The sequence below is a fragment of the Stenella coeruleoalba genome (genome assembly GCF_951394435.1).
Source record: "Stenella coeruleoalba genome assembly, chromosome: 6".
Lineage (NCBI taxonomy): Eukaryota > Metazoa > Chordata > Mammalia > Artiodactyla > Delphinidae > Stenella > Stenella coeruleoalba.
The window spans coordinates 56,599,352-56,618,606 of record NC_137151.1 but is presented as its reverse complement, the minus strand read 5'-3'; the positions used below and the strand labels follow the sequence as shown (position 1 = coordinate 56,618,606).

The window sequence follows — 19,255 nt, the reverse complement described above, 5'->3', positions numbered from 1 at the left end:
TTACGTGTTCAATCCTATTTTCTGTCTTCTCTACTTTTAACGGCAAAACAAAACATTTGAGTTTCTTAACTTTTTCCTGGGACAAGGATCGGTGCAAACTCAAAGCTACAGGATTCTTGGGAGGAAGAAGCAACCCCCTCCCTCCCTTGGCTACTTTAGGAGCTGATAGGTCATTTATTATTGGAACTGAAATGGTATAAACAATTCTCTTTTTTCCCTTGTTAACAGCAACTTTCATTGTTAGAGAGAGGAGAGAGAGAGAAGCCTCGTTGGTTGACGTCACTTGGTTCATGAAGCCTTCGCCTAGAAGTGAAGCTGCTGAACAAACCTTGAGAAGAATCATCTCCTGCTTCAATCTGCTGCTGGATAGGAACTAATCAGAGAGAGAGAGGCGGAAGACGGAGAAGGAGGGCGTCCAGGGCTTTCCCGATCACAAATTTCACCTCCACTCCAACTCTCTTTATACTTTTCTTGCAAAAATAATAATAGAAATAAGGAGGTGGTGGGGTTTCCAAAAACAAAAATCGTAACCTTCAACCATCTGGGGAAGGCAAAAATCCCATCAACCGCAACTCTCAGTTCGAAAGTAAAGGTGAGTTTAAAATCCTCGGGTGTGAGGGGTGCGGGTGACGATGAAAATTCCAAATATCGTAAAGCCGGTTGAAACCGAAAAGGAGAAACTACGCTCCAGAGAGCGGGTGACTCCAGAGTTGCTTATCTCGAGGCGCTCGCCCTGCCCGCCCTGCTCGCCCTGCTCGCCCTGCCGCGGCTGTTTACCCTCGCCGGTCGGTCTGTCTCTTTGTTGTGCTGGCTGGAAGGCTGGGGTGGTGCTCGGGGTCCCGAGTGCAGTTTGGGGGAGGAGGACGCGGAGATGCGCGGTTCTGGGTGGGAGGGGGGGTGCGGTCTCAGGAGAATGTAAACTTTATTCCTAGCTGCCGGTGCGGGACTTCGGTCTAGCAGGGCCGCGGGCCGTGCCTTCGCCGGCGCGGGCATACGCTGCCGTGGCGAGTCTGCCTCCTTTGTGCCGGCCGCCCTGCTCGGCCGCCCGGGCTTCGCGTGTCCTTCCTCCCTTCGGCTTCCAGCGCTCAGGTCGCCGCCAACAGTTTGGCTTCTCAAAAAAAACAACCTCTGGCACTGTTGCGATCGCCGTTCCTACCCGGGAATAGCCGCTGCTCCCCCCATCACCGCCGGGGTAGTTTCAAGATACCCCCCCCCCCGTCCGCCTACTGCTGCCCTTTTTTGCCTCCGCCCCCTCTTCCCTGTAGGACTGCTTAGCTGCGCCTGCTACACCCCCCCCCCCCCCCCGATTCGGGCCTCTTTTGCTCTCTCTCTTGTAGTAGCTTGGAGCTCAGGAGTTTACGGAAAGTGAGCTGGGGGGGGGGGTGCAGGTGGGACTGGGAAAAGATCTGGATACCTGTGAAGGTCTGTTTCAGTACGCAGAGGATTAGAGGAGCATAGCTTTTCCGACAGTAATGTCTGTCTCCCAGCAGTTCTTCCCCGGGAGCTGCCCCCTGCTCTCAACTCTTCTTCGGTCTTCTAGTGTTCTTGTTGCTCCCCCTCCCCCCTTCCCTTTCGCGGCTCCTCTCCTCTTAAAGTAGTTCCACGAACCCTGGAATTGGGACTTGGGAAAGGAAGGAAGTGTTCGGAGAGTCAGAGCTGGCCCTGCTGTTTGGGAGATTTTCTCTTCTTTTCTCTCCCTCTGTATTTATCTTTTGTGTGTTGCTTCCTTATAAAGAGAGAAGCAGCTGCAGTCCTTGGCCGAGTTGTTGAAATTTATCCCTTTGTGTATATTACAATATCCTCCATTTTTTCCCTCTGCCCTCTAAACAACAAGCGTTTCGCCATCTTGGGCAATTTTTATTCCCAAGTCCCTCTTTTTTTTTTTTTCTTATTTTTTAAGGAATGGAAAGAAGCCTTAGAAAGTCGAAAAGTGTGTCTGGGTAAGACAAAGTTTAGGGAATGTTCAGGGGGTCCAGTGACGTCATGTAAACTTTATGGAGAAATTTTCCCAGGAGTAAATTTTTCGCTTAATTTTTTTCCTGTTTTAAGCGACCATGTAAAGGACCATGTAACTTAACAGGCTGACGATAAGCTGTGCTGCTTATTTTTGTGTTCTCTCAAAGTGAGCCCTCAGTTTCTGCACATTTTATGTTTTGGTAACAGGTGGAAAATTATGTGCAAAAAAATGGTGGTAACTTTTATAGTGTCCTTTGGTATTCACTTAGCTTTTGTCTGCATGTTTCTTTAAAGGATTTGAATGTTATTTTTAATTAACATGTTTCCTTTCTTATTTACTCCACTCTCTTCTGTGGATTTGTCTTTAATCAGCTTGGTTAATATTTACGTATACTTATTTTAGATGACTTAGATCCCCTTTTGTAATTAACTTATATATTTTACATATGCCTTTACATTTGAAAAGGTACAACTATTGAAAATACCTGGAGATACTGGAAACTTTAAAAATTTAGTAGCAGTATTAAGTAAAACTATTGGTGAAAATGTAGTTAGTATTTAAAAGGCAGAATAGATTTTAAAATATATTCTATAATCTCAAGTTATATGCCCTTTGTCAACCATTATGAAAAGATAAACAGTAAAACTGGCGTTTTAATTTTCTTGTCTAAAATAGTTTTTCACCTCACTAAAGTTCGGTTGGTCACATGATCAAACTTAATGATACACTGACTGGTATATAAATAAGAGGCACTGTAAATTGAATGGGAAAGTGGAATTCTGTCTGCTGTAGTCATTTTCAGTCAGCATATTTACTTCTCTTCTAACAAGGACATGAAACTGTCTATTTAATTTGCATTCTCTTTGTCTTCTGGGTTGGGGAAAATCATTGACTACAGTTAACTCAAAAAAAGCTAATAGAAACATTTCTGAGTACATTGAAAAGGTTTGTCTAACACATAAAAACTTATGTTGTATGTGGTATGCTTTTATCTCTGTAGCAGTCATATTTGGTGTTTTCTGCTATGTTATTTATTTAGGGATTTGCTTTATGTAAAACGCTATATAGAAAGCTTGACTGAATTGAGCCTGCCATTTATGTGAATTGTAGGTAGGTGAAAAATGTTTAAATAGTTAAAAGCACATAGAACAGATGGTTCTAAATTATACATGCAACAAAGGACTAGAAGATTTGGCAGATTATAAATGGCAAGCAACAGAGGATAAGCAGTTTAAGAAAATGTTAGTTAAGTACATTTGATGTCTCACACCTATTGTAAACACTGTACATATTGTCACTGTGCTGCATAATCAATAACTTAGACACATTGAGGTGCTTGTAAGTTTCAGATAGAAAAAAGTAAGATTTTACAAATGTTTGAAACGAATTGTTGAATATAAAATTATTTTAAGCCTGTGATGACAGAGTTTTTTTTTAGAAAATCCAATTGTATGCTTTAAAACAGGAAGTTATTTATAAGAACTTAATATTGTTGTACTCATATAATGGTTTGGAGAGAAGTAGGAGTAGATATATATTTTGAAATACAGAGAATAGTATATTTACTGTTATTATATGTTAAACTAGGGCTGAACTGTGTAGCAGCATTTACTCTTTCAAACACTACTGAAAAATATTTTTAGACTCTGCAGTCTTGGAAATGCATTTAATAGAGTACTGTTGGCATAAGTTACTAAATACATATTAAATGAAAGAAGGGTATATTTTAGTATTAATTTTTGGGTTTGTGCATAACAATAATAAGGTTTTACTTGGTAACTATAGTTTACTCTCAGTTTTAAAAATGGAAAGATTTGTGTGTAGGTTTTGCCTTTCTAGAAGAATCTGAGTAATTATATTTTGCATTTTCAAAAGATTTAAAATAAAAGTATTCAATTTGGCAGAAATTTATTTTTATAAGCCATTTATTTAAAATGCATATGAGACTGTAATGGAAACCTTGGAATTTTAATTCTGTTGCCCTTTCTCCCATTTCTTTGTTTGCATGTTTATTATAGAACTGCAGTGTAAAGGAGCAGATGTTTTGCCAAACATCCTGATGTGTTGCTTTTTCTTATGGGAGTGCATAACTGTTCCTTCTGATGCATCAACTTGACAGCTGGTTGATTTCATGGAGCTGCTAAGAAGCCATTAGTGGTGTCATTGAATTGAAACAGAACAGTCACTCCCAGCTCGAACTGCAATTGTTAATGTCTTTGTTGCTACTTTTGTGTTACTATACAAGATGTAGGATATCACAGTTGCATGAAAGTTCAGTTTTTTGTCTTATCTCCTTGAATTAGTGAAAGTATGCATTAGAACTTGATTACTTTTAGGTTTAAAGGTTTCTCAAAGAAAGCTTTTAAGTTGTAGTTTTTGGGTTTTTGACCTAGTCCTAGCTAGAACCACCAAAAGAAGGTATGATTTAGCACAAAGTAATGTGGGGATTTTGACCCCTAGATGAAATTACATCATCAAGGTTTAATGATTTTTAATAAACTTGATATTCTGAGGGATTAATTCAATTACCTAGCGAGGTATTTTAAGAAGTTTTTGCTTGTATTTAATTAAATATTTTATATCATAAGGTTTTAAAAATACTGTGCTTTATTTAATAAATGTTGACTTGTTTGAATAAACATTTCTTTAAACTTTTGTTGCAGAAGATAATCAGAGGAGAAAAGAATTATTGAGGAAAAGGGCAATTTGGGGTTTACTTTTCTTTATAAGGAGGTAAAATATCACTAAATAATTGACTATTAGTCATTAAATGATTTTAAAATTTGAAATTATATTTTTATTGTACTAGTAACTTTTATTGGTAGTTTCAACTATCATACTGTGGTACTAAAATGATGTCAGATCACCATTGATGCCAAAGTGTTTTCTACTTTTTCTAATTACTTGCTTTTTTTTTTGGTGGGTGAGGAGATCGGAAGAGAGAATTAAGAGTGATAATCTCAACAGAAAAAAACACATTTAAAAAAATTTGTGTAAAAAAAAGTAAGGGTGATAAGTTTAAGGATAAAACGTAGCTTATCACTGTTAAGAGATATTTTCTAGTTGTAATATTTATTGATTTTTAATTTTAAAATCTTTAAGTACACTAACAGTTTTTCAAAGAGCTTGACGTTTATAACATACTTAAAAGTTTGCTTTTAAAAAATTCTTAAAATGAAATTGATAATTAGAATAGATAATTTGCTGAGGTAAATCCCATTAAAAGGACTTCTTATACAATATAAACAAATTTAAACACTTATAATACACTGCTGAGTGATTTCAGAATTATGATTTCCTGAAATAATAAGTTTTCTGAACATGCTTTTCTTTTAAATAGATCATACATTACTGAGACTAAAGGTAAAATTTATATTTGGATAATAATGCTTTTATATAACCTTTTAGTATAATCACCATGCAGTTTCTTGAAATTATTCTGTTACCTTAGCCTATGATTCAATTTTTGAGAAATATATTTACTCATAAAATATTTGTGTCATGTCAGATATTCATATAAACTAAATGGTAAATTGAGTTGTATATTAAATGTAAGCTTTTTTTAAAGGAAGCTCAATGCTTAGCTCAGTTTTAGAGATGACGTAATTTTAATTGTAGTGCAAATAAGCATCCCGTAATTTAAGTAGGAGTTTTTCCACATTGGGTTTCTTAAAGGAAAGCAGTTCTAAACAGAAGAGTCATAAAAAGTTTAAACTTTCATTCATAAGTTTTTCTGTTGACTCTATTAACTTTGGAATTATGAACAATAAATATATTTGATTGATTTACAATTACATATGGAGCTTAAACTAAAACGAATTTACATGACTTTCAAATGTGTTTTGAATGCTTTGTGATTTGTGGCAAGTCATAACATAGTTTGAGATGTAAAATATCTAAGAGAACTGATATTTTAAGTTAAACTTGAGCTTTTTAAATGACTAGCTCTTATAAGAATATGAGGTGAAAGTAAGTACAGTTTTTATCCCACATATTTAGAATTTACTATGTAAGATAAGGTGTTTTTAGAAATAAATTAATGCTTTGAAAAGTTGTTTTTATAATTTATGACATTTGGCTTGTACTTTGGTTTTTTTAATGCCTTTCAAATAAAAATTAAATGTTAGTGATAACAGTAATAATGAAGGTAATACATAGATCAGAACCTTTACTAACTTTATGCACACGTATGCATGTGTATGTAAGGAAAAAGGAGCATTTTGTTTGAAGATAATTATTGTACTTCAGCTATGTGTAGACATAATTGTGTGTTTTTCCTCTGTTTTCTCCTCTTAACACTTTTCCACAAGCGTGCACTCATTAATCAAAGACGGTGCACTCCTGCTGAGGGCAGAGAGGTTCATCAAATTGGCAGTCAGTTTGGTGTAAAGAACGGTGTCCTGAAGCTCTTAACTCACTGGGACATAAATAAATCTAAGGTCTTTGTATGCAAACCCTGGAGGTTAATACTGTATAATTCAGTGTCCTGTCTTTGTTTTTATGATTGATGTTTTTAAATGTTTCAAGCTTGATGCAAGTCTTCTAGTAGGTCAGGTCTGACAATCTGATTGGCCGAAGTAAGAAAGCATTAGGTTGTCAGAAGGACTTTGAGTTTGCTGCAGAGATTTTGATTTTTTTTCATACGAGATCATTGTTATATTGCCTGAGCTGTTATAGGAATGTACCAATGATTGACATCCCCTGCTGTGATAATGGACCCAGTGCATGAAATGCCAATAGTTTGGTCCTATTTGTTCAGAAGCTTACTGCTATTTGTATCCTTAACAGAGCTAACATGTAGAACAAGCAAAACTACTGGGATTTCTCTGTAGAAATAGTGCTGGGATTTGGCTTTAACATGAATTGGTTGCATATTCATAATTTAAGAACAGCTGGTTACAGCAAGCACATAGTCATTTGCAAGCTATTATAAACCATTCCACTCACACATGGAGCCTGAGCTTGGTGGATTTTTTTTTTTTTTTTTTTTATTGATCTACCTGCATTTAAAATCTGGTCACTGCTGCTACAGAAGCTCTTCATTTTAGCTGTGTTTGCAACATAGAACAGCTTCAATTTTAAATATTTAAACTAAATGCTGAATAAAATGAAGAAGCTTTGAAGGAACCAAATGTAAAAGGTCAATAATGTATTACTCATTATATGTCTCATCTTGGCCCAAAACCAACCTAGATGGTACAACCATTGTAATTTTTGGAAAATATGTTTTATGATTTTGTCCATAGATGAATAATCAAATTATCTTTGATATGAAAATATTGTTAATTATATTTTACTAGTTATGTATAGTTTTAAGAAACAACACAAACAATAAATTGTGATTAATTAGCGTGTAAAACAGTTTCATCTAATATATAGTAAAATGACAGTACTTTTAATTTTGAGTGGTATAAGGCAAGATAGAAAGGAAAATCAACAAGACATTACAATTGGATTAGAATAATGCTAATCCTAAAACTATAAAGCTATTCAGAATTTTTAGAAGGAATCTAATGAGGAGTCTCTTCTGCTTTTTGGGTCACTTCTGGAATATAAAGCACAGCTATACAGTTACAGTATTGAAATGACATGTGTAAGCTAGTCCAGCTATAATAGTGTCCTGCATGTTGTGCTGCCTAGTAGTGACTGAAAAGAGGAGAAAACCACTACATCCCAAGTTTTCACACTGAAAAGAAAATCACTTATCCCAAGTGAGAAGAGTAGGAGGAGAAAATGTTAAATGTGATTTCAGATATTCTGGTAGGAATCACAGGGAGCTCTGCCTTGATTTGTGTATGTTAAAGTAAGTGGATGCCTGAGTGATTTACAGTGGTGTGGTGATTATATCAAGCTTTCCACACAGCATAGTGTTAGGTTCACATGTGCATGCATGTGTTTGTCCCTACACTAGATGATGAAGTAGCTTTCAGCACTTCAAGGTTGAGTACCAGTCCTAAGAGTGCATTTTACTGTTTCTTGGCTTCACAAATGGCTGGATATGTTGGTAATATCACAGAATATATGGCCAAATTTAATCCAGCTGACAGTAGGCTGTACTTTTTTTAAATAATAAATTCAAAGGTTATTAAAGGACAATGTTTTAGTTTTGCAATAACTTATATATATATATATATAGTTAATTTGCCATTATTGGAGGTTGCATTAGTCATTTTGTGAATTATTCTATGCCCTTTTTTTCTCTCCCTTTTGACGATTGGCCTTTCAGTTATTTCCCTGCTCTTTAGCATCTTAACACAGAATAAGCTGAGGAAATAAAAGGAAGTAAATTTCAAATGAGTCTAGTTTTGCTTCCTCCCCCAGTTCTTGGTAGATCAGATGGAGAGAAGTCCTTAGATTTTCACCAAAATGAAGGTTTAGGATTTTATTTGTCTACCTTTTCTGGTTCTCATTATAACAGATAATTATATTTAGATAAAAAGAAAAGTGAGTTAATGGATTCAATTTTTAAAATATTAGTAACCCAACAAAACAGTAGAAAATTTAGCCAGTACTTGAAAACTGAATTGACTCAATAACCACAACTACAGGAGAACCACAGGTATTTGATACACTTTTATTGTTCTAGCACTAATAATAGGGGAAAAGGAGGGCAGCTACCTGCATTCATCAAGTTTGTACTGAATGCTGTCTTCAGGCATACTCGTGGAAAAAAGTTTGTGAAAGCTCAGAGTAGGCGAGAGATGACTTTTGTTCGGAATCATTAGAAAAGGCTCTTTGGTTTAGGCAGCTTTGAATTAGACCAAGAAGAATGAATAAACTGAATATTCAGAGATCTGGAAAAAAGAATGCAACTAAAATAGGACAGCCTGAGCCCCCTCTAGAACAAATTAATTCAGGCTAGATCTACTGAGCATCTGGAGTGGTTATGCAGCCTTTTTGAGGTCACCCCAGAAGGAAGAGAAAATGTTATGGGGTCCTACTTTTCCTCCATTGCTTTAAAAGTCTGCTGCTTGGCTTTCTCTGGAGAAGGTGGGTTGATCAGTTTCAAATCATCCATTTCAATGATAGGATTGTTGTTTGTGGAAGCCAGGTTATAACTGACAAAACTGCCCTTTCTGGTCAGAGTTATTCAAATATTGTGCTTAACGTAAGATTAACCAGAACCACTTTCTTCTCCCTCATTATATTCCTATGCTTCTATAAATGTTTTTTCTTGAAACCTAATGCACGGTCATACCTACTAAGAACATTGAGCAAAGAGGACATCACCTCTGTTTCCCTTTTTTTAGATTTGATGATGACGAACTAGCTTTCCAAGGGGGTTTGATGTCTTCTGACTCAAACACTTTTACTTCTTTTAGTTCCTTTGGATGAATGAAGACAGACAGACATACTGGCTGCACTGTCAATAATGGGAATATCCATAAGGACAAAAAGCAACCGAATGTATAAGCCCTTACTTTAAATTACATCAGTACTGAATTTCACTTATAATAGAAATTCCACGAAGAATAGAAAATATGAAAAGGAAAGATTTAAAAAAATTCAAAGACAAATGTACAAGAAAGTGTCATAATTTTCATTGATTAGACTTTTCCATACTTCATTGTTGCTGTACTAAGATAATGAAGCTTATTCATTTTCCTTATTTGCAATATTGTGATGAACATTTACCTGAAGGGATGTGTTAGAAGAAAACCTTAAAACTTTTATGTAATCATTTCTTAATCTTGATGATGATGAGTTTTGAGTAAATGAAATGTGAAAATGAGTGGAAATAGAAGGCTATCTAGTATCTGAGTTTAGAGAGAAGCCATACTTATTATCTTTTCTGGTTTCCATGATGACATGGTTGTTGAAACGTAACTTCTGGACTTCCTTGGGAAAAGGGTCATTGTTAACAAAAAAAACATTACGGTGATGTAAGAAGGAGCAAAGCCTATCTTGTGCATCTGAAAAAATTAGGGAAGCAGCCTGCAAGTCACAGGATAATGTATTTCTCCTTTTATGGGTTATTAGTGTAGCATAATGAAAGAAATAGGGTCTGCAAGGCAACAGTAACAGAGATTGTGGGTCAAATCTATTTTAAAAGAAGGGTACCGCAGAGCTAAAGGAAATGTTGAGGGTAGGCAGTAACAACAACAAAAAGAGGAGACAGTTTTAAAGAAGGCTTTTAAATGGAGTCAAGAGGAGTGTAGCACTATTACATAATTTAATCCGCTTGGAAAGTATCAAGATTTTCTTCATTCTGGTCTAAGTACCTTAGCATTAAAATTCCTGTGCGTTCTTATTAATATTTTTAGCAGTTGTTGAGAAAATAACTCTTATCTATAATCATACCTTGGGATTTTGAAGTAGGAAGTTGACGGGTTAGGGAAGGGCTGTGTAAACAGTGAGATAGTTTGTCCAGGAAGAGAACATGTAATAACTTTGGCCAGTTAGGTAAAAGCTCCTTCCCCTTCCCTCTCCAGAAGGAGATGTACTTGCCAAAACTCATAAAAGAGAAGAATTGGTTTAAAGAATATGTAAATGCTTTTGTACTAAGTGTGAAATGGGAGGGGAGGAGCAAGGCATGCTGGGGGGAGGAGGGGAAGAGCTAAAGAGAATGTGACCCGAATTTCCCTGTTTTTGTTTTAAATGAAGTGTTTTTCTATGACATAGTACCTTGAATTTGACCTTTTTCATTTTAATGTGAAACACCGTTTGTGAAATAGGTCATTTTTGGCAATTTATTGCAAATATTTTATTCTTAGGAGGGAGCATCTGATATGTTGCAGCTGAAGTCCAGAGATACAACTAAATTAAGTATATGGGCCTGGGTAAAAATGAATGTTTTTTTTCTGTATTTGTAATCCTAGCGCTTCACAAGTGAGCAAAAAATAATCCTGTAGCCACCCATGGAAACAATCACTTAACTAGTTCCTCATGTTTAGTACTGTTGTGATATGTTAATAGTTCTGTATTAGGCAGCAGTGATTAGTTAAATAAATTGTTAGTTAAATTGCGAACGAGAAACGGGTCAGCATCTATTTTTTAATAACTAGAAACAGTTCAAGGTGCCCAGAAATAAAATGCATCGTCTATAATATGCTCAAGGAGTTAATAATTTACATAGAAAGGATGTACAGAAAGTCTCATCTTTTGTGATTTTTGTATTAGATATTCAATTATTTATGTCAGGAAAAAAGTTTGGGGTAGGAAAGGAAAAACAATTTCTTTTTAAAATTAATTAATTAATTTTTGGCTGCATTGGGTCTTCATTGCTGTGCGCAGGTTTTCTCTAGTTGTGGTGAGCAGGGGCTACTCTTCAGTTGCGGTGTGCAGGCTTTTCATTGCAGTGGCTTCTCTTGTGGAGCACCGGCTCTAGGCGTGCGGGCTTCAGTAGTTGTGGTGCTGGGGCTTAGTTGCTCTGTGGCGTGTGGGCTCTTCCCGGACCAGGGATTGAACCCGTGTTCCCTGCATTGGCAGGCGGATTCTTAACCACTGCGCCACCAGGGAAGTCCCGAAAAACAATTTCAATAGCCATCATTGACTTAGTGAACTTATGCTCCAAGTGGGATACATGTCCGGTGCTCTCTGTTCCTGAGTAACTCTCACAGTGGGGCATCTTGCAGTAAATGTGGCTCTTATGTCTTAATATAAATGTTTTTTGTATATCATCATAGCTTCTAAATGCAGGCTAGCTATGGGTATCCTGAGCTCAGTTACATAAATTGCATCTGCTTTATTGGTGGTGGTAAAACTGGCTGTGTTGGACTTATGAGGAACAGTATAATCTGTCTTCAGTGTGGTCCATGTCAATGATATATATTTAAAATTGTAATAATATTGGAGTATGGTTGATTTAAGGTGATATTTTTTATTATATTTTAATACAACCTACTGAATAGAACCTACCACACTCCCCAATCCACCAGTAATCTGAGTTTCTACTGTATATGAAGGTTGCATGGTTTGAGATAGTTTATATGCTTAAGTATTCCTGTCCCCAAAATGTTAAAAAAAAATTGCTTTGGATTTAAAAGGGTTCAGGGAGATGGTGAAACTTCAGTTGGGCTTTTTTTTTTTTTTTTTTCAGTTGGGCTTTGAAGGAAGTAGTAGATATTTTAGCTTAGAACAGCAACCTGAACAAAGGAGAGGATGGAGGGAAACCTACCTAGCTAAAATTTGTTTGAAAATCATGGGAGATAAAGTTAGAAAGCGGGTTGGGTTAGCTAATAGATTTTCAAGCAGAGGTGTGACATGATTAAAATGTTGTTTTAGAAAGATAGATTTGGAAGAAATCTGTTAACTGTATTGGAAGAAATCTGTTAACTCTGTAGAAAGAAGAGGCTATTAAAAGAAAGATCAGTAATTTATTACAGAAATTCCAATGTTAGGTGATAATGACTAGACTAATAGCAATGTGAATGGGCAGAAGGATTGATATGAGGTACATAATTTAAAGGAATGGGGTTGGGCTAGTTGGGGGAGGTAGGAGATTGTATTACCTTACATTTAAATTAATTTCATATGACCATAACAATAATTTGATGTAGTTGAACGCTTATTTCCTCCTTTTCAGACGATGAAAGTGAAAACTAGAGAGATTGACTGTGGCTTACCGCTCACCAGTGGTTAGATATTTTTTCTAATACATCATACAATCTCATGATGAGTTTAGCTTAAGACAAACTCTCATCTGCTTTTTAAAACCCCTCTACTTCCCTCCTGGTGTATCACATTATGTATAGATGAATAATCACATCCAGTTAGCCTAATATTTTTCATTTGCATTTATGTTTATAGCTCTGTATGTATTTATACCACTGCCAGACATCACTTTCTGAAAGCCACTGGGAGATAGGAGGCAACATACCGTATGTTATGGATCCCTGAGCGTAGACTTTCATGACTCCATGATTTTGCATATGATCTTCCCTATATGCAATGATTATTTTCTTTCTTCTTGCTTGATAGAATCTGCTTATTTTCTAATATCCTTCTGAAGAGTTACTTTTGTGAAATCTTCCCAACTGTCTACCTCCCCACAAGATTATCAGATTCTTCCCTTTGTGCCCCAGTTGAGTGCTAATGGTGGAATACATTGTTGTGCAAATAGATTCTTTCCTTCCTACCTTTATAAATAATGCTTCAATGAACATTTTTTATTCATAATGCTTTTATTTGTTGTTGTTTGACGTTATTTCATAACATGAATTCCCAGAAATGCAATTGCTGGGTCAAGTGCTAGGAATATTTTAAAACTCTTAATCTATGTATTGTGAATTTGGCTTTTGCAAGGATTGTATGATTTTATATCTCAGTAGCAATACATAACTTTACCTATTTACCCCACTTTCATTGGATTGGGTATATTCATTATTTTTAGCCCTTGCCAATTGCATTGCAAAAAACTGTACCTTATTTTTTATTTTATTTCTTTGACCATGCCACACGGCTTGCAGGATCTTAGTTCCCTGACCAGGGATTGAACCCAGACCCTCGGCAGTGAAAGCGCGGAGTCATAACCACTGGACCACCAGGGAACTCCCAAAAATGTATCTTATTTAATCTGCATTTCTGTGAATAATTAGAGTGACCATTTTTCAGTGTCTTAACCTGTTGTATTTCTCTTCTGTAGTTAGTCTTTGACATTTACCTGTTATTGCACTGAGATCTTAGTATGTTTATGATAAACTATAAATTCTTCTAAATATTAATGGTATGTTTTAATTATATTTACTATAATTATTTGGCTTTATAATAATGTTTTAATTTACAGAAATGTGAAATATTAAATTGTCAGTTCTTTAGATTTTAAAAAACATTTTATTTCCTTTTTTTTTTTTTTTTTTTTTTTTCCGGTACGCGGACCTCTCTCTGTTGTGGCCTCTCCCGTTGCAGAGCACAGGCTCCGGACGTGCAGGCTCAGCCGCCATGGCTCACGGGCCCAGCCGCTCTGCGGCATGTGGGATCATCCTGGACCGGGGCACGAACCCGTGTCCCCTGCATCGGCAGGCGACTCTCAACCACTGCGCCACCAGGGAAGCCCCCTTGGCAGAATTTTTATAGTCACTTCTCATATTTTTATCTTATTTATTTATTTAAAAAAATAAATTTTGGAGGACTAATTTTTCTCAATGAAGGTATAAATCTTTAGATTGAAGAGAAGCAGAGTTTTCTTTTTAAATTGAAGTATAGTTGATGTATAGCATTTTGTTAGTTTGAGGTGTACAGCACAGTGATTCAGTTATATATATATATATATATATATATATATATATTTTCAGATTATTTTCCATTATAGGTTATTAGAAGATATTGAATATAGTTCCCTGGGCCATACAGTAAATCTTTGTTGCTTATCTATTTTATATATAGTAGTTTGTATCTGTTATTCCCATACTTCTAATTTATCCCTCCCCCGACTCCCTTTCCTCTTCGGTAACCATAGTTTGTTTTCTATGTCTGTGAACCTATTTCTGTTTTACATATAGATTCATTTGTATTATTTTTAAGATTCCACATATAAGTGGTTTCATATCATATTTGTCTTTCTCTGTCTGACTTACTTCACTTAATATGATATTCTGTAGGTCCATCCATGTTGCTGCAAATGGCAATATTTTCTTCTTTTTTATGGCTGAGTAATATTCCATTCTATATACAAACTACATCTTCTTAAACCAATAGTCTGTTAATGAGCACTTGAGTTGCTTCCACATCTTGGCTATTGCAAATAGTGCTGCTGTGAATATTGAAGTGCATGTATCTTTTTGAATTAAGAGTTTTCATCTTTTCCAGCTATATGCCCAGGAGTGGGGTTGCTGGATCCTGTGGTAACTCTATTTTTAGTTTTTTAAGGAACCTCCAGACTGTTTTCCACAGTGGCTGTACCAATTTACATTCCAAGCAACAGTGTAGGAGGGTTCCCTTTTCTCTATACCACCTCCAGCATTTATTATTTGTAGGCTTTTTGATGATGGCCATTCTGACCAGTGTGAAGTGATGATACCTCATTGTAGTTTTGATTTGCATTTCTCTAATAATTAGTGATGTTGAGCATCTTTTCGTGTGCCTCTTGACCATCTGTATGTCTTCTTTGGAGAAATGTCTATTTAGGTCTTCTGCCCATATTTTGATTGGGTTGTTTGTGTGTGTGATCTTGAGTTGTATGAGTTGTTTGTACAGTATTTTGGAAATTAAGCCCTTGTCGGTGGCATGGTTTGTGAATATTTTCTCCCAATCTGTAGGGTGTCTTTTTGTTTTGTTTAGGATTTCCTTTTTTGTGCAAAAGCTTTTAAGTTTGGTTAGGTCCCATTTGTTTATTTTTGCTTTTATTTCTATTGCCTTGGGAGACTGACCTAAGAATCAGTCAGAATCAGCACTGACATTGCTACAGTTTATGTCAGAGAATGTTTTGCCTATGTTCTCTTCTAGGAGTTCTATGGTGTCTTACATTTAGGTCTTTAAACCATTTTGAGTTGATTTTTGTATATGGTGTGAGGGTGTGAAGAAGTGTTCTAATTTCATTGATTTACATGGAGCTGTCTAGCTTTCACAACACCACTTGCTGAAGAGACTGTCTTTTTTTCCCCATTGTATATTCTTGCCTCCTTTGTCTTAGATTAATTGACTGTAGGTGTATGGGTTTATTTCTGGACTCTCTGTTCTGTTCCACTGATCCATATGTCTGTTTTTTGTGCTAATACCACACTGTTTTGATTAGTGTAGCTTTGTAGTATTGTCTGAAGTCTGGAATGGTTATGCTTCCAACTTTGTTCTTTTTCCTCAGGATAAAAAAAATTTTTTTTTTATTGAACTATTGTTGATTTACAATACTATATTAGTTTCAGATGTACAACATAGTGATTCAATATTTGTATCGATAATACTCCATCTAAAGCTATTACAAAATAATAGCTATATTTCCCTGTGCTGTACAATATATCCTTGTTGTTTATTTATTTTATACATAGTAGTTTGTATCTCTTAATCTGATACCCCTATCTTGCCTGACCCCCTCTCTCTACTGGTAACCACTAGTTCTGTATTTTATTTTTGGCATTTAAGTCTTCCCCATTCCTTTTTGCTAGGAAAACTGTCTTTTAATGCCCATATTAAGGCCCAACTTCCCATCAGTACTTATTATCTATACTACATTTCCTCAAAATCTCTGCTATAAGGAATGTTAAACTAGATAACTAAACGTCAGCTTTTTAAAGCATTGTCAATTTTTTATTATTTTTTTCTACCTCTTGTAAAAGGACTCTTTCTAAAAAATATTAATTTTATTAGATAGTTCTGAACATATTAAAAATAAATTTTCATTGATCAGGTAAGGTTGTTATCCTGGTAAATAATTCTATTTCTTATTAGATACCTGAATTAAGACTATTTGAGAATATAACTTGGACCTTTAAAAATAAATTCTAATATTATATTTGAGCTGTTTGCTTGTTTATGATAAAAATAAATTGTAAATGCAGCTCTACAGCTTGCCGGTTATTTCTTCTTACAATTAATCATGTTCATTGCCCTTTGATTTTTCTTTTTTTATATTCATTTTATTGTTTATTTTCTAACTTTAAAAAAAATTGAGGTATAGGGGCTTCCTTGGTGGTCCAGTGGCTAAGATTTTGTGCTCCCAGTGAAGGGGGCCTGGGTTTGATCCCTGGTCAGGGAACTAGATCCCACATGCCACAACTAAGGGTTCTCATGCCACAGCTAAAGATCCTGCATGCTGCAACTAAAAGATCCTGCATGCTGCAAGGAAGATCCCGCACGTGGCAAAAGAAGATCCAGTGTGCTGCAACTAAGACCTGGCATAGCCAAATAAATAAATAAATAAATATTTTTTTAAAAAAAAAGAGCACTCTAAAAAAATAATTGAGGTATGATTGACATATAACATTATATTAGTTTCAGAAGTACAACATGACTTTTCTTAAAATTAAAAGTATATTTTTTACTAAAAAATACTCTCAGTTTTGAAAAACACAGAAAAGTATTAACATAAAACTTCCAAATATCCAAAATTCTATTATTTGCTTTTTAAATTTATTTTATGTTGCAGTTTATTTAGTGAAACGAAAGTGTTCATAAATGAAACAGCAAGTTAGTGTGATGAACCTCCCCCTCTAAAAGGTGTAAATGAGGGGAGTGGGCATGGAGTGAAATACTTTTGTGATATCAACTAAGAAAGAACCAAAAAAACCCATTGGATTAAGCAATAAGAACACTGGTGACCTTGGCAATAATAGTTTCAGTGGAATGGTTTGGACTAAAGATGAAGAAATAGAAACATGGAGTTTAGATAGGTTTTCTTTCTTTCTTGTAAAGGAAAAGAAAAATAGATTGGGAAGTGTTCAGGAAGGAAATGTGGGCTTGAAGATGACTTTCTTAATAATGAAAATAAAGATATAGCGGCAGGGAATATGATTCAGAAATTCTTTGAGAAATTAGAAGAAACAGGTTCCAGACCCATGTTAGACTGATTGACATTAACTAGGAGGAGGAGTACTTCTGTAATTAGGGGGAATTGGAAAATCTGTGGATGTATACACCAGTGAGATTGCAGCTTTGGTGGAAAGAAATTTCAGAGAGTTCAGATTCCAAATATCAGAAATTCTTCAACCAGAAATGGCTTTTTGCTGTTTTTTAATAAAACAAAGTTTTAATTTCCAATCTTTTTTCTATGTATGCATGTATATATGTATATGTCAATATACACATATATATTTTACAAAATAGCAATGTTATATGTAGTTTTGCATTCTGCTTTTTACACTTTATTTTCTTTTTGGATTATATTATGAGCATTTTCTCATATCATTAAATATTTTTAAACAGCATATCATAATTGATTCAACTATCTAAGTTTGGGACATTTAAATTGCTTTTGGTTAGCATATGTTACAATATATAATGGAATAATATTACATCAAACATCACTAAGCCTTTTTGCATATTCTAATTTATTTCCTTATGATACATTCCTGGAGATTGAATTGCTGTGTCAAAGCATATGAATATTTTACATATACGCAGCGGTATTCTGGTATTCTGGTAAATGTTAACAACTGGCTTGTATGTCTGGTGGAGGGAGCCCTGATTTGTAGTGTGTGTTGTTTCCTTTGGTGTAATACTCCAAACATGGTCTATTTCAATCCAACAACTTAATACCACTGAACAGATATGAGATGTGTAGTCATACAACCATTATATAGTATTTACACCAAACTGGTAAAGTAGACGTAAATGATGTCAACAGCATAGGCAATAATAAAATGTAATAAAATAAGTGAGGTAATTAGGGAGTGATCAGTTTTAAGTGTTTATTACCTTATTTTTAATATAATTTATTGAATGGTAAGTTTATGTAATTTAACTTTTAATAATGACTATGTTTAACAATTGGGTCACAACATTCCTGAAAATTTAACAGTTGGCTCTTGTGAGCTATTATGAGTAAGCTCCAGCACACCACTGCTAGGTTATCTTTTTTTTTTTCTTTTTTTATCCTCCTCTTCCTTTCCTCTTCTCCTTCCTTCTTCCCTTTTCTGATATTTATGGTGGAATTTTTCTTCCAAGATTGCTGTTTTCAATATAGGAAGAAATATAAATACTTAGAAGACAAATGTTTTACTCTTTTTGTTTATGGCTTCGAGGTTAATCTTGCTTTACTCTTGAATTTTATTATAGATGGACTCTATTCAAGTGAAAGAAGTGAGGTGTGGATTCCCAGCTTTTTTTCCCCAAAACTCTCTTATTGTTTCTAATAATTTTTTACTTGATTCTCTAGGATTTTCTAGATATATAATTATATTATGCAAATAAAGATAACTTTGCTGCCTTTTATCCTAGTACTTATAACTTTATTTTTCTGTGTAAAGAATAAAGTTGGTCAGTACCTACAAAGCAGTGTTAACATTGAGCATCCTTAGTTTTTCCTGATTTTGGAAATGCTTCAAATACTGTATCATCGTCTATTAGCTTCTTTAATGATGGCATTTCCCTCACTAGTTTTGGCGCTTTTTTGGCGGCTTTCGGTTTGTTATATGTGTTTATGAAAATCACATTAAGCAAGTATCCATTTATTTCCATTTTATTAAGACTTAAAAAATTCAGAAAGGAAGTTTAATTTTATGTAAATGCATGAGAAGCTTGGTAATTCTTGATGACCTTCTCCATTTACCTTAGTGTTGTTTAAGTTGGTTGGTTGGTTTTTGTTTTCTATTTTGTGCTAGAGGTTTAGATATTGATGGCCTTTGATAAGCAACAAGGTGACCTGAGCAACAGAAAATAAAATTCAGATATGTTTTCCCCTGGAACTTTTTCTCTGAATCTCTTGAG

The 19,255-nt window shown here is 35.1% G+C and overlaps 1 protein-coding gene across 18 annotated transcripts in view; it reads left to right on the top strand.

The window, feature by feature from the left end:
• The window catches only part of BAZ2B (bromodomain adjacent to zinc finger domain 2B), a 384,859-nt gene that overhangs the window by 85,779 nt on the left and 279,825 nt on the right, over positions 1 to 19,255 (top strand). For all 18 annotated transcript variants that reach the window (XM_079923516.1, XM_079923517.1, XM_079923522.1 and 15 more), the window contains one exon: positions 229 to 592. The gene's annotated coding sequence lies outside the window, so the exon portion shown is untranslated. The remainder of the gene's footprint in view (positions 1 to 228; positions 593 to 19,255) is intronic.